The sequence below is a fragment of the Olea europaea genome, unplaced genomic scaffold, assembly GCF_002742605.1.
Source record: "Olea europaea var. sylvestris unplaced genomic scaffold, O_europaea_v1 scaffold3382, whole genome shotgun sequence".
NCBI lineage: Eukaryota > Viridiplantae > Streptophyta > Magnoliopsida > Lamiales > Oleaceae > Olea > Olea europaea.
Window position 1 is genome coordinate 32998 of NW_019252826.1, and position 10863 is coordinate 43860.

The 10863-nt window shown below is 32.7% G+C and overlaps 1 long non-coding RNA gene across 1 annotated transcript; it reads left to right on the top strand.

The window, feature by feature from the left end:
- Positions 1-9950: 9950 nt before the first annotated feature.
- On the top strand, positions 9951-10365 carry LOC111386029. The gene is made up of 2 exons (XR_002701142.1): positions 9951-10041; positions 10133-10365. It is a non-coding gene; the product is annotated as an uncharacterized LOC111386029 (long non-coding RNA).
- Positions 10366-10863: the final 498 nt, after the last annotated feature.

The window sequence follows — 10863 nt, forward strand, 5'->3', positions numbered from 1 at the left end:
CAGTGGTGTTCTTCCTGTTGTTCGTTTCCCTGTCCAGTGGTTTGAAATTTATTCAACTCCATAGCTTTTCAACTACCTTTAATTAGCCATGCATGCACGTTAATTTTGTAAGTAATATGACCTAAGTCCAATCAACTTTGGACATAAATGCTTTTGATATATAATTAATGCAATTTAATGGCAGATCTATTAATTAATTAATAAACAATCAAATAAATAATAGAGTCCGTAGATTCAAATCTTCGTAATTTGTTAATCACAAAGAGTTGTAATTGTGAGATACAAATTATATCTGAATGAATCTTAAATCGTTCATGGTCGTAAGTAATAACGAGATACGGATATCGTTATTACGGATAGATCATCACGTGTGTCGTTTCTTACTTGTGAAGTAAGTAGCTGATCTCACAAGTTAAACTGTAGTTTCACTTAAATAAACACGTGAATATTTTGTTATAGAACAAAATATTGGAGACCCACCGAGAGATTCCACATAAATAACTATCTGAGTGTCAGTGGTTAATCTCTAACGTTCGGTAGTGGAATTGGTCCTTTGACTTGAGGTCGTCATGGTACTTTATATGAAGACAGTCATACTTTGGCGGTGTTGGATGTTGCTCTGCAAAGGGCCGCTAATACAACATCGTTCGGGTACGTCAAGAATCATATGAAGGTTGTAATTGATCAATAAAGGATTCGTCACTCTTAGATAGTAGGAGATTATGATCTGCGTTTCATTCAATTAAGGCGATCATGAAATATTTGGCCAAGGTATACTCATAAGTCAAAAAGGAGTTTTCGACTTATATTGACTTAGTAGTAGAGTGAAAGATATGATCGTTAATCGAGGTTGACACACTTCCATATCTCGTAATTAATCGGATCGTATTGACGAAGGAATTATAGCTTCACGGTAAATGAACGAGTTTGGTTTTGTCATACCACATGACATTTTCCTTCACATGTATTGTCCGGACACATTGCTAGATGTTAATCTGGGACGGCGAGTGTGAATTGACGATAAATTAAAAGGGCGTTTTAATTTATCAATTTTGATTAGATCAAAATAATATTTCACGTCGTTAGGCATAGTGATCGGGAACCTGATGGGTCATACACACAAGAGAATTGGAAGATTGCAATTTATCAATTAATTAATTTAACAATCGTTGGATAAATTAATTAATTGGGTTGGTTATTTATAGGCCCGAATTAATTAATTGAATTAATTAATTCACGGACCGGGTTTAATTAAATGGTTTAATTAAATATTGGATCGGACCGGGCCAGGCCCGTTTGGGCTTATATAAATACAAGGCTAGGATTTTCAATCCATATGGTTTTCATTCTCATAATTATTCTTGCTAGCACAAGATGAAAAAACTCTGGTAGCTGCAATTTTATTCTCTGTGTGGATCACCGTTGGAGGTTGGACAATTGGACATCTATGGGTGGCGAATCAAGATTGTTGGAACGAAAAGAAAAGCAAAAGGTTTGCAGAATTCTTCAAATGTACAATCTTTATGTCGATTTCTATCTAAACACAAAGAGATCCTCGGTGGGAATCGAAATAATTTTAATTTTCCGCTGTGCATGTATAAGAAAATTCCCAATAGTGGTATCAGAGCCCACTTTGTGTTTGTTTAGAAATTGTTTAATATATTTATGCAATCAAAAGTTATTGTTATTCATCTTTCATGTTTCTAGCAATTGAAGAAAATTTAGTTTTCTTAATTTTTGAAATCTGATTTCGAATAAAAAAAAAATAGGAAAGGGGATGCCAGCAGCAACAGTTGCTGCCAACGATGGCGCGGTGTCTGCCGTTGCCAAAAGCGGCAGCAGACGCCGCTACTACAGCAACGTCTATCGTCGCTCTAGCAGCGCGAAGCTTTCACGTTGCTGGGCGGGTGGAAACAGCAAGGCGGCGGGCTATTGGGGCTGCGCCATTATCGGCGCCGCCAGCCAAGAGAGGGAAAAACCCAAAAAAAAAAAAGGTTTTTAGGGTTTACAGTGTTCGGGTGAGCAACGGTTGGAGATGGGGGTGTCTCTGCAATTAGTGTAATTCGGGGGCCCTCCTGCAATTAAAGAATATGGGGTCAGTTTGCAATTTTTGAAAAAGGACATGTTCCGTAATTTACGAAATGAAGGGACTCTGTTGGAAATTTTAAACTAGGGTCAATTTGCAATTTTGAAAAGGTCGTTTTGAATTTAATTTCAAAATGGTTTTAAATTCGTTTTTAAATGTGTTTGACTTAAAATTTCAATTTGGACCCGTTTAAAATTTTAATTAAAATTGATGATTTTTATATTTTCGTTAAAATATGATTTTAAGTTAAATATTAAATTTGACCCTAAATTGAATTTTATTTTATTTAGGAGTTTCATCTTAAATTAAAATATTAATTCAATTTAAATTAGAGTTGGACTCTAATTTGATACTTAATTAAAATTTGATTTTAATTAATTATTCACCCGATTATATTTTTGAAATTAGAATTAGATTCTAATATGACATTTAATTAAAATTTGATTTTAATTAAACTGTGTTGCCCTAAAATTTTATTTTAAGATTAGAGTTAGACTCTAATTTATGTTTAATTAAAAATTGATTTTAATTAAACATGTTTGCCCTAAGATCTTGGAATTAGAATTGGACTCTAATTTTGTTATTTAATTAAAATTTGATTTTAATTAAATTCAACCACCTTAAACTTTGAAATTAGAGTTTGACTCTAGTTTGATGTTTAATTAAAATTTGATTTTAATTAAATTATCCTGCCCTATAATTGTTGAATTAGAGTTGGACTCTAATTTGATATTTAATTAAAATTTGATTCTAATTAAATATGCCCGCCAATTAAATAATTGATTAATATGATTAATTAATTGTTTAATTGTTCCGATCCATTTGTCTAAAAGAGTTTAGACAATTTTAATTGCTAGAAACTTGAAACATGTTTGTATATAATATTAGATATTATATAGACATACATTTATGTGATGAATGTAATATTAGTGGACGATTTTGGATTGACCATATGGATGTGTTAAATTGTTGATTTTTATTCTTATTGTTTTGTGGGCCTGCGAGCCCGTTATTTTTGTTATTATTGTGGATCTATGAGCTCTTAATTATTTTGGGCCTGCGAGCCCGTTATTATTATTATTATTGTGGGCCTGTGAGCTCTTAATTGTTTTGGACCTGCGAGTTCGTAATTGTTATTATTATTGTTATGGGCCTGCGAGTGCAATTGCATTTAGGCTTGCATGCCAACTAATATATGATATAAGTTACAGCTGGACTAATTGAAGAAACAAGAAGAGGAGGAGGCCATGGAGATGGTGCATTGATATTGTTCAATGCTATACCCCCTAGGAATTGATCAACTAGTCTTCCTTATGGCTCGAGAAGATTAGATAGTAAAAGTCCATAATCGTCCACACTATTATATTATGTTATATATATTTATTTGCATTGTAGATGTATAATAAATAAATAAATATATATATATATATATATATATATATATTATTGTTTTGATGAGACTTTTGAATGCAAAGTCCTTCCACAAAATATTAAGTCACATTTATGATTGATTTCAATCATTATAGTGAAAAATCAGAGTCCCAAATCATCTCAACTTGTTGAATACACTAAAAGCTGGTCTATTAGGGATATGTTTGACATTATGAAATATTTGATATTTTTGAATGACGAGTTTGACTTAACTAAAATTTATCTTTTATTGAGTACACTTAAGTAGATAAATTTTAGAGGCATGTTAAGCTAACATATAAGATGTGTGAAAACAAAAAGTTGCCAACTTAATGATCTGGGAGTTGTATGGAGATACAATTGATAATAGTATCTATTCAAATGTTATATTAAGGCTTGTTGAGTACACTCAAGGTCTTAATATAATAGATAAGATCTCGACCCACTGGGAGTCAAGTATGGACTCCATAAATTTATGTAAGAGGGTCATAAATTTGTATTAAACAGTGGGAGCATAAATAATTTAATAAAATTCCATGATAAATTAATTTATGCGTTTTATATATTATTCTTTTTCTTTTCATCATTTATATTTATTGAATCGTGAGTAACAATGTGTATTTGAGAAGCATATTAGATGTCAACAACCAAATTAAATCTTCTTGATTGGCACTGCAATTTGAGAATTATTCTCAAGCATGAGAAAGTTGGTTGTCCTTAAGTAGCCATTTTCCAGAGACATCTGGTGGAAGATGTGGTTGCTATAATGAACGCAGTGATGACAATAGTATTGTAATGTATGTAATTCCTGCAACTATGTCACCTGAGTTACAAAAGCAACTTGAGAATATATATGTTAACACATAATTCTTCATTACAAAGAGTTGTATGATAATAATCATGTGTGGAAGAATATGAGACTTTCAAACAACTATATCGATGCAAAGTGACAGAAGAATTTTCAGTCAATTCTCATGTACTGAAGATAATTGACATGAAAAGTGTCTCAACTGAGTTCAATCATTAACTATGAACTAAGTATTGACTTAGCTCTGCAATCTCTGTCATAGAGTTATTTATACTAATTATGATATGAATAAGTTCGAATGCATACTCATTAAGTTGCTTAACATGCTTAGAACTGTTAAGCCCTCTATCAAAATTGGTAGTGGGCAAACCATTGATTCTTCTAAGAGCGTTAAGAGAAAATCTAAAGGGGTTTTGAGAAAGCACCCAATAAGGTTAAGACAGTCTAAGCGAAGGACAATACCAAATCTAATGACACTTGTTTTCATTATAGAATGAAAGGTCATTTGAAGATATAGCGTGTCTTATGTCTAGTTTCTTAGGTATTTGATACCAGATGTAGATCTCATATTCATACAAATATGAAGAAACTAAATAAAAGTAGACCACTGCGAAAGGGAGAAGTTGACCTACACGTTGAAGATGAGCAAAGTTTGTTGCATTGCCTGTACGAGCATACTTTTTGCCGTTGCCTTTTGACTTAGTAATGGAATTAGAGAAATATTGTTTTGTACCCACCATAGCTGGATCATTAAAATGAATTTCATGTTAAGACATGAATCATTTTAATGTTAAGGACAATTGTCGTTCCTGCATATGTTGATTAAGATCTTAATAGTTGTGGTAAGTCACAAAATAACATTTATATTCTAAATACTAATGATTCTATAATGAGTATAGAAATTATAAGGCATAAATGCGATAATCTAATTATTATCGAAATCTGGCATGACAGACTTTATCATATAGATGAAAAGTAATTCTAAAGTTACATAGAGATGTATTATTGGGATTAATTGATTTTGACAAGTACAAATTATGCATGTTTGGCACAATAACCAAATCTTCTTTTACTTGAAAAGAAGAAAGGTCAGCATAATTATTGATCTAATGCATAGTGATGCATATGGACTCGTGTCAATTAATGTTTCTCTTATTTCATCAATGATCATGTATACTTGATAAAAACTCAAACATGAAACTCTTGAAAGGTTCAAGAGATTCAAACTAGAAGTAGAGAAAAAGATAGGTAAAGATACCCTCACATTAATATTCGATCAAATGAGAGTATTTTAAAGATAAAATCTAGATTATCTAAGAAAGAATGAAATTATCTTACAGTGAACTTCTGCATATACACTGCAGCATAGTGGTGTATCTAAAAGGAGGAATCGTTAATTATTAGATATAATGCGATTAATAACAAGACATTCAAATCTCCCAAAATTGTTTTGGGGTCAGGCATTGATTGCAGTGTGCAACACACTAAATCATGTCCCATCTAAATTGGTTAACAAAACTCCATACGAATTATGGAAAGACAATAGTCCCAATTTATCTTATATGAAAGTTTGGGGCTGTGACGCTTATTTGAAGCGCCTTGAATCGGATAAGTTTGACGCTAAATCTAATAAATACGTATTTGTGGGGATATTCAAAGGAGACATTTAAATATAAATTCTATTATCATGAAGAAAGTCTTCGTCTCATGACATATCGTCCTTTTAGAGAAAATCTTTACTCTAAGGGAGGACAGTGGGAGCAAAATAGAACTTGAAAAAGTTCAAGAGTTCACAGATATAGTTAACCAAGTAGATAAATTCGAGTTCGATCCCATATCTGACATGGGACATACTCTTGATTGGGAAGTAAAGACTCCTGAGGGCATATCAACTCTATGTGAATCTAGTAGGATCATTCGACCTTCAAGAAGGTGCGAATCCATGATTACTAATCAGGTATTACTAATCCAGGATAATGAACCTGCTAGTTGTAAAAAAATAAAGTCAAGTGTTGACTTAAAAGAGAAAGCAAGAGGCCATGATACTTGAGATGAACTTGGTGTATGTGAACAAGGTTTGGACCTTGATCGAGCCTCTGATGGAATAAAATCCATAAGGTTTTGTAAATAGTTTACAAGGAAAAGGTCGATATGGATGGGAATATCTATATATACAAACTAAGACTAGAAGCAAAGGTTAAGTGTTGACTTTGGTGAAACCTTTCTCCTGTGGCCTTGCTAAAGTCCATTCGTGTTTTTCTTGCAACAGTTGCATATCGTAACTATAGGTTAAGATAAGTCTCTATGGAGCTGAAATCTTCAATTTGATGAGAAAGTCAAAGTGTTTGATTTTATCAAATTTGAAGACGAATTGTGTGTTTACAAGAAGATAGTGGGAGCATTGTCGTATTCCGAATATTATAGTAAACGACATCCCTATGTTTCAATCGTTGAAATAATGGTTGTTAAAAGATTTATTCATTAACGATATGGGAGTAGCAATTTGATCTATAGAGGTAGATCTAGAAGATTGTTTAACTCATCCCAATTTATATAGATGAAATCTTCAGAAGATTTCATATGGGAAACTGGTTTACCTTAAGAGGTATGTTGGAAAGGTTCCAAACATGAAGCAACCGTTGATTCAATAGTAAAAACCTAATACATGATTACTTCAGAAATAGTAAAGAGTTGAAAACTGGATCATGATGTTCATAAATGAACTTGGAGTAGTTTCTGATATTGTTGATCACATGCCATTATATTGTGATAACAATAGAACCATTGCGAAAGCGAAGGAACTAAAGTCTCATCAATGATCCAAACATGTATTAAGCCAGTATAATCTCATTAGAGAGATAATACATAGAAATGACGTAAAGAGAAGAACAAATTCCCACATTTAACAATATTGCAGATCCACTAACAAAGAGTTGTCGTTGCATAAACATGATAGTCATGTAGACTTATGATATTGGATACATAAGTGATTGGATCTAGTGCAAGTGGGAGTTTGTAAGTATTATGCCATAGGTCTAATCAACTTTGGACATAAATACTTTTGATATACAATTAATGCAATTTAATGGCAGATCTATTATTTAATTAATAAACAATTAAATAAATAATAGAGTCCGTAGATTCAAATCTTTGTAATTTGTTAATCACAAGGAGTTGTGATTGTGAGATACAAATTACATCTGATTGAATCTTATATCGTCCGTGGTCGTAAATAATAACGAGATATTGATATCGTTATTACGGATAGACCATCACGTGTATCATTTCTTACTTGTGAAGTAAGTAGCTGATCTCACAAGTTAAAGTATGGTGACACTTAAATAAACACGTGGATATTTTGTTATAGAACAAAACATTGAAGACTCGTCGAAATATTCCACATGGATAACTATCTGAGTGTTAGTGGTTAATCTCTAACGTTCGGTAGTGGAATTGGTCCTTTGACTTGAGGTCGTCATGGTACCTTATATGAGGACAGTCATACTTTAGCGGTGTTGGATGTTGCTCTGCAAAGAGCCGCTAATACGACATCGTTCGGGTACGTCAAGAATCGTATGAAGGTTGTGATTGATCAATAAAGGATTTGTCACTCTTAGATAGTAGGAGATTATGATCTGCGTTTCATTCAATCGTTGATGAAATCCTTGGCCAATGTGTACTCATAAATCGAAAAGGAGTTTTTGACTTATATTGACTTAATAGTGAAATGAAAGATATAATCGTTAATCGAGATTGATACACTTCCATATCTCGTAATTGATCGGATCATATTGACGAAGGGATTATAGTTTCACGGTAAACGAACGAGTTTGATTTTGTCATACCACATGACATTTCCCGTCACATGTATTGCCCTGATACATTGCTAGATATTAATAGGGCTGGACAAAACTCTCGAACCGAACCGACTGAACCGAACAGAACCGAACTCGACGGTTCTTCTCAAGTTAAATACCCGAACGGGTATTTGAATCAGGAACTGACGGGTATGGTTCGGTTCTCGATTCTAGGCCAAGATCCGAAAAATCGAATAAGAACCGAATCTCCGTAATTTTTTTAATTAATTTATTTTAGATAAGTAAAAATATTTTATTTTTTCTAAATAAATTTATTAACTAATTAATTTAGTTCAAACTACAAAATATGAGTTTCCAATTTCTAATATTCAGTTCAAAATCGACTTAATTAAATTGACCTCAATTTTATCCAAATCTGTTACTCTAATGTAGTGTCGTTTTTACCAGAGAAAATCAAATTAAAACTCTACAACATCTCTCTTAATTATTTTGAGCTCGCTATCTTTCTCTTTCTGTGATTTTAATAAACAAATTTATGAAGAATTCAGCAAAAATAGACGTGAAACGCATAAAATTGAACTACGTTATTTTGTAAGAGTTAATATTAAATATATCATTAATTAAATTAAAGTAACTTTGTATATATTAAAAAATTTAATTATAATAAGGGGCGGAACCGAACCGAATGGAACCGAATCTGAACGGTTCCACAATTAAATTTGGACCCAACAGTTCCACTTACTAAATACCCGAAAATTTTGGGTCGATTAAATTTGGACCCGACGATTCCACTTATTAAATACCCGAAAATTTCGGGTCGGTTCGGTTCTAACCGAACCGAACTGGACCATGTCCAGCCCTAGATGTTAATCTGGGACGGCTAGTGTGAATTGACGAAAAATTAAAAGGGTGTTTTAATTTATCAATTTTGATTAGATCAAAATAATATTTCACGTCGTTAGGCATAGTGATCGGGAACCTGATGGATCGCACACAAAAGAGAATTGAAAGATTGCAATTTATCAATTAATTAATTTAACAATCGTTGGATAAATTAATTAATTAGGTTGGTTATTTATAGGCCCGAATTAATTAATTGGATTAATTAATTCACGGACCGAATTTAATTAAATAGTTTAATTAAATATTGGACCGAACCGGGCTAGGCCCGTTTGGGCTTATATAAATACAAGGCTAGGGTTTTCAATCCATATGGTTTTCATTCTCATAATTATTCTTGTTAGCACAAGAGGAGAAAACTCTGGTAGCTGCAATTTTATTCTTTGTGTGGATCACCGTTGGAGGCTAGATAATTGAACAGTTGTGGGTAGCGAATCAAGATTGTTGGAACGAAAAGAAAAGCAAATGGTTTGCAAAATTCTTCAAAGGTACAATCTTTATCACGATTTCTATCTAAACACAAAGGGATTCTCGGTGGGAATCGAAATAATTTTAATTTTTCGCTGTGCATGTATAAGTAGATTCCCAACAAATTTACCAAATAAGAAATAACCCTACCAACTTTAATTTCATAGCAAAGCATTCGCATTTTTTTACATTGGAGTGTATTATAATTTATACATGTATATATTGAGCTGTGCTTGCGTAGTAAAATAGTGTATCTTTTACTCTTTTTCTTGTATTAAGCTGATATGAGTGGTCTGGATGCTGTAGGATGTGACCTGCAACTTTGTGAACAGTACTGCTCTAGTCAGGGATTGCCAAAATGATGCGAAGGTCCAGATTTCCCGTGTCTTTGCCAAGCAAATTGCCCACGTAATCGTATTATGAGCGGTCCTCCTGTGGTGAATGCAATAGGATATGACCCGCAACTTTGTCAAGCATACTGCGAAAGTCTGGGTTTGCCATGGTGCTGTTCAGGATTATTTGGCCCGTGTCTTGCCAAGGACCTTGCCCACGTATGTGAACATAAACTTAATGATATGTTACCTTACAGATTGAATCTGGCTTCCTTTTGTTTGCACTGAAATTTCCCCTCATTGATTGCAGTTGCAAACTCTGTTCCAACAAAAATTACTGAGGCGGCAATGGCAGGTGCAACAGACAAAGAACCCTTCATCAAGGAGATAGTAATCGCTTGATGCTTTTGTACAGCAGCAGAAGAATAAATTACTTATCTATCTATGAAGCTGGTTGAGTCAATAAACTTGTAGATCTATGTTTGGAGATCTCTGTTTAATTAAATAATCTGTAGTCTTTGTTTGGAGACTACATTATGGAAATGTAACCGTCTTTAATTACAAGAATTATGTTGTATATTTTAATAATTTTTGTTGTCTTCTTTAAGTTTTTATCAAATTCATATTTACACTAACATCAATACTATCTAAGTACCATATTTAGTCATGTTTAATTTAGTTATGTTTCGTCCAACTTTAAATGTGATTTAAAATCTAAATCAAAGTCAATTATTAATTATAACCATACGTTCCATTTGATCTATAACTTCTAAACTACACATTCTATCAACTTTGATAAAAAAAAAAAAAAATACTACTAAAATCTTATTTTTATCTAAACCGAACTTGAGCTTAATGTGATCCCCTATTGTAATATTTTGCTTTCATTTTATAATGTCACTGAACGTGGTTGGTTTTCAAAAAATAAAAATAAAAATTCAACTACATTATCTCAATCAAACATATGGAAACAGCATTTGCAACCTAGAGGTTTATTGAAATAACATTTGCTGCCCATAATTAGAAAGGCAGGTTTGGGAA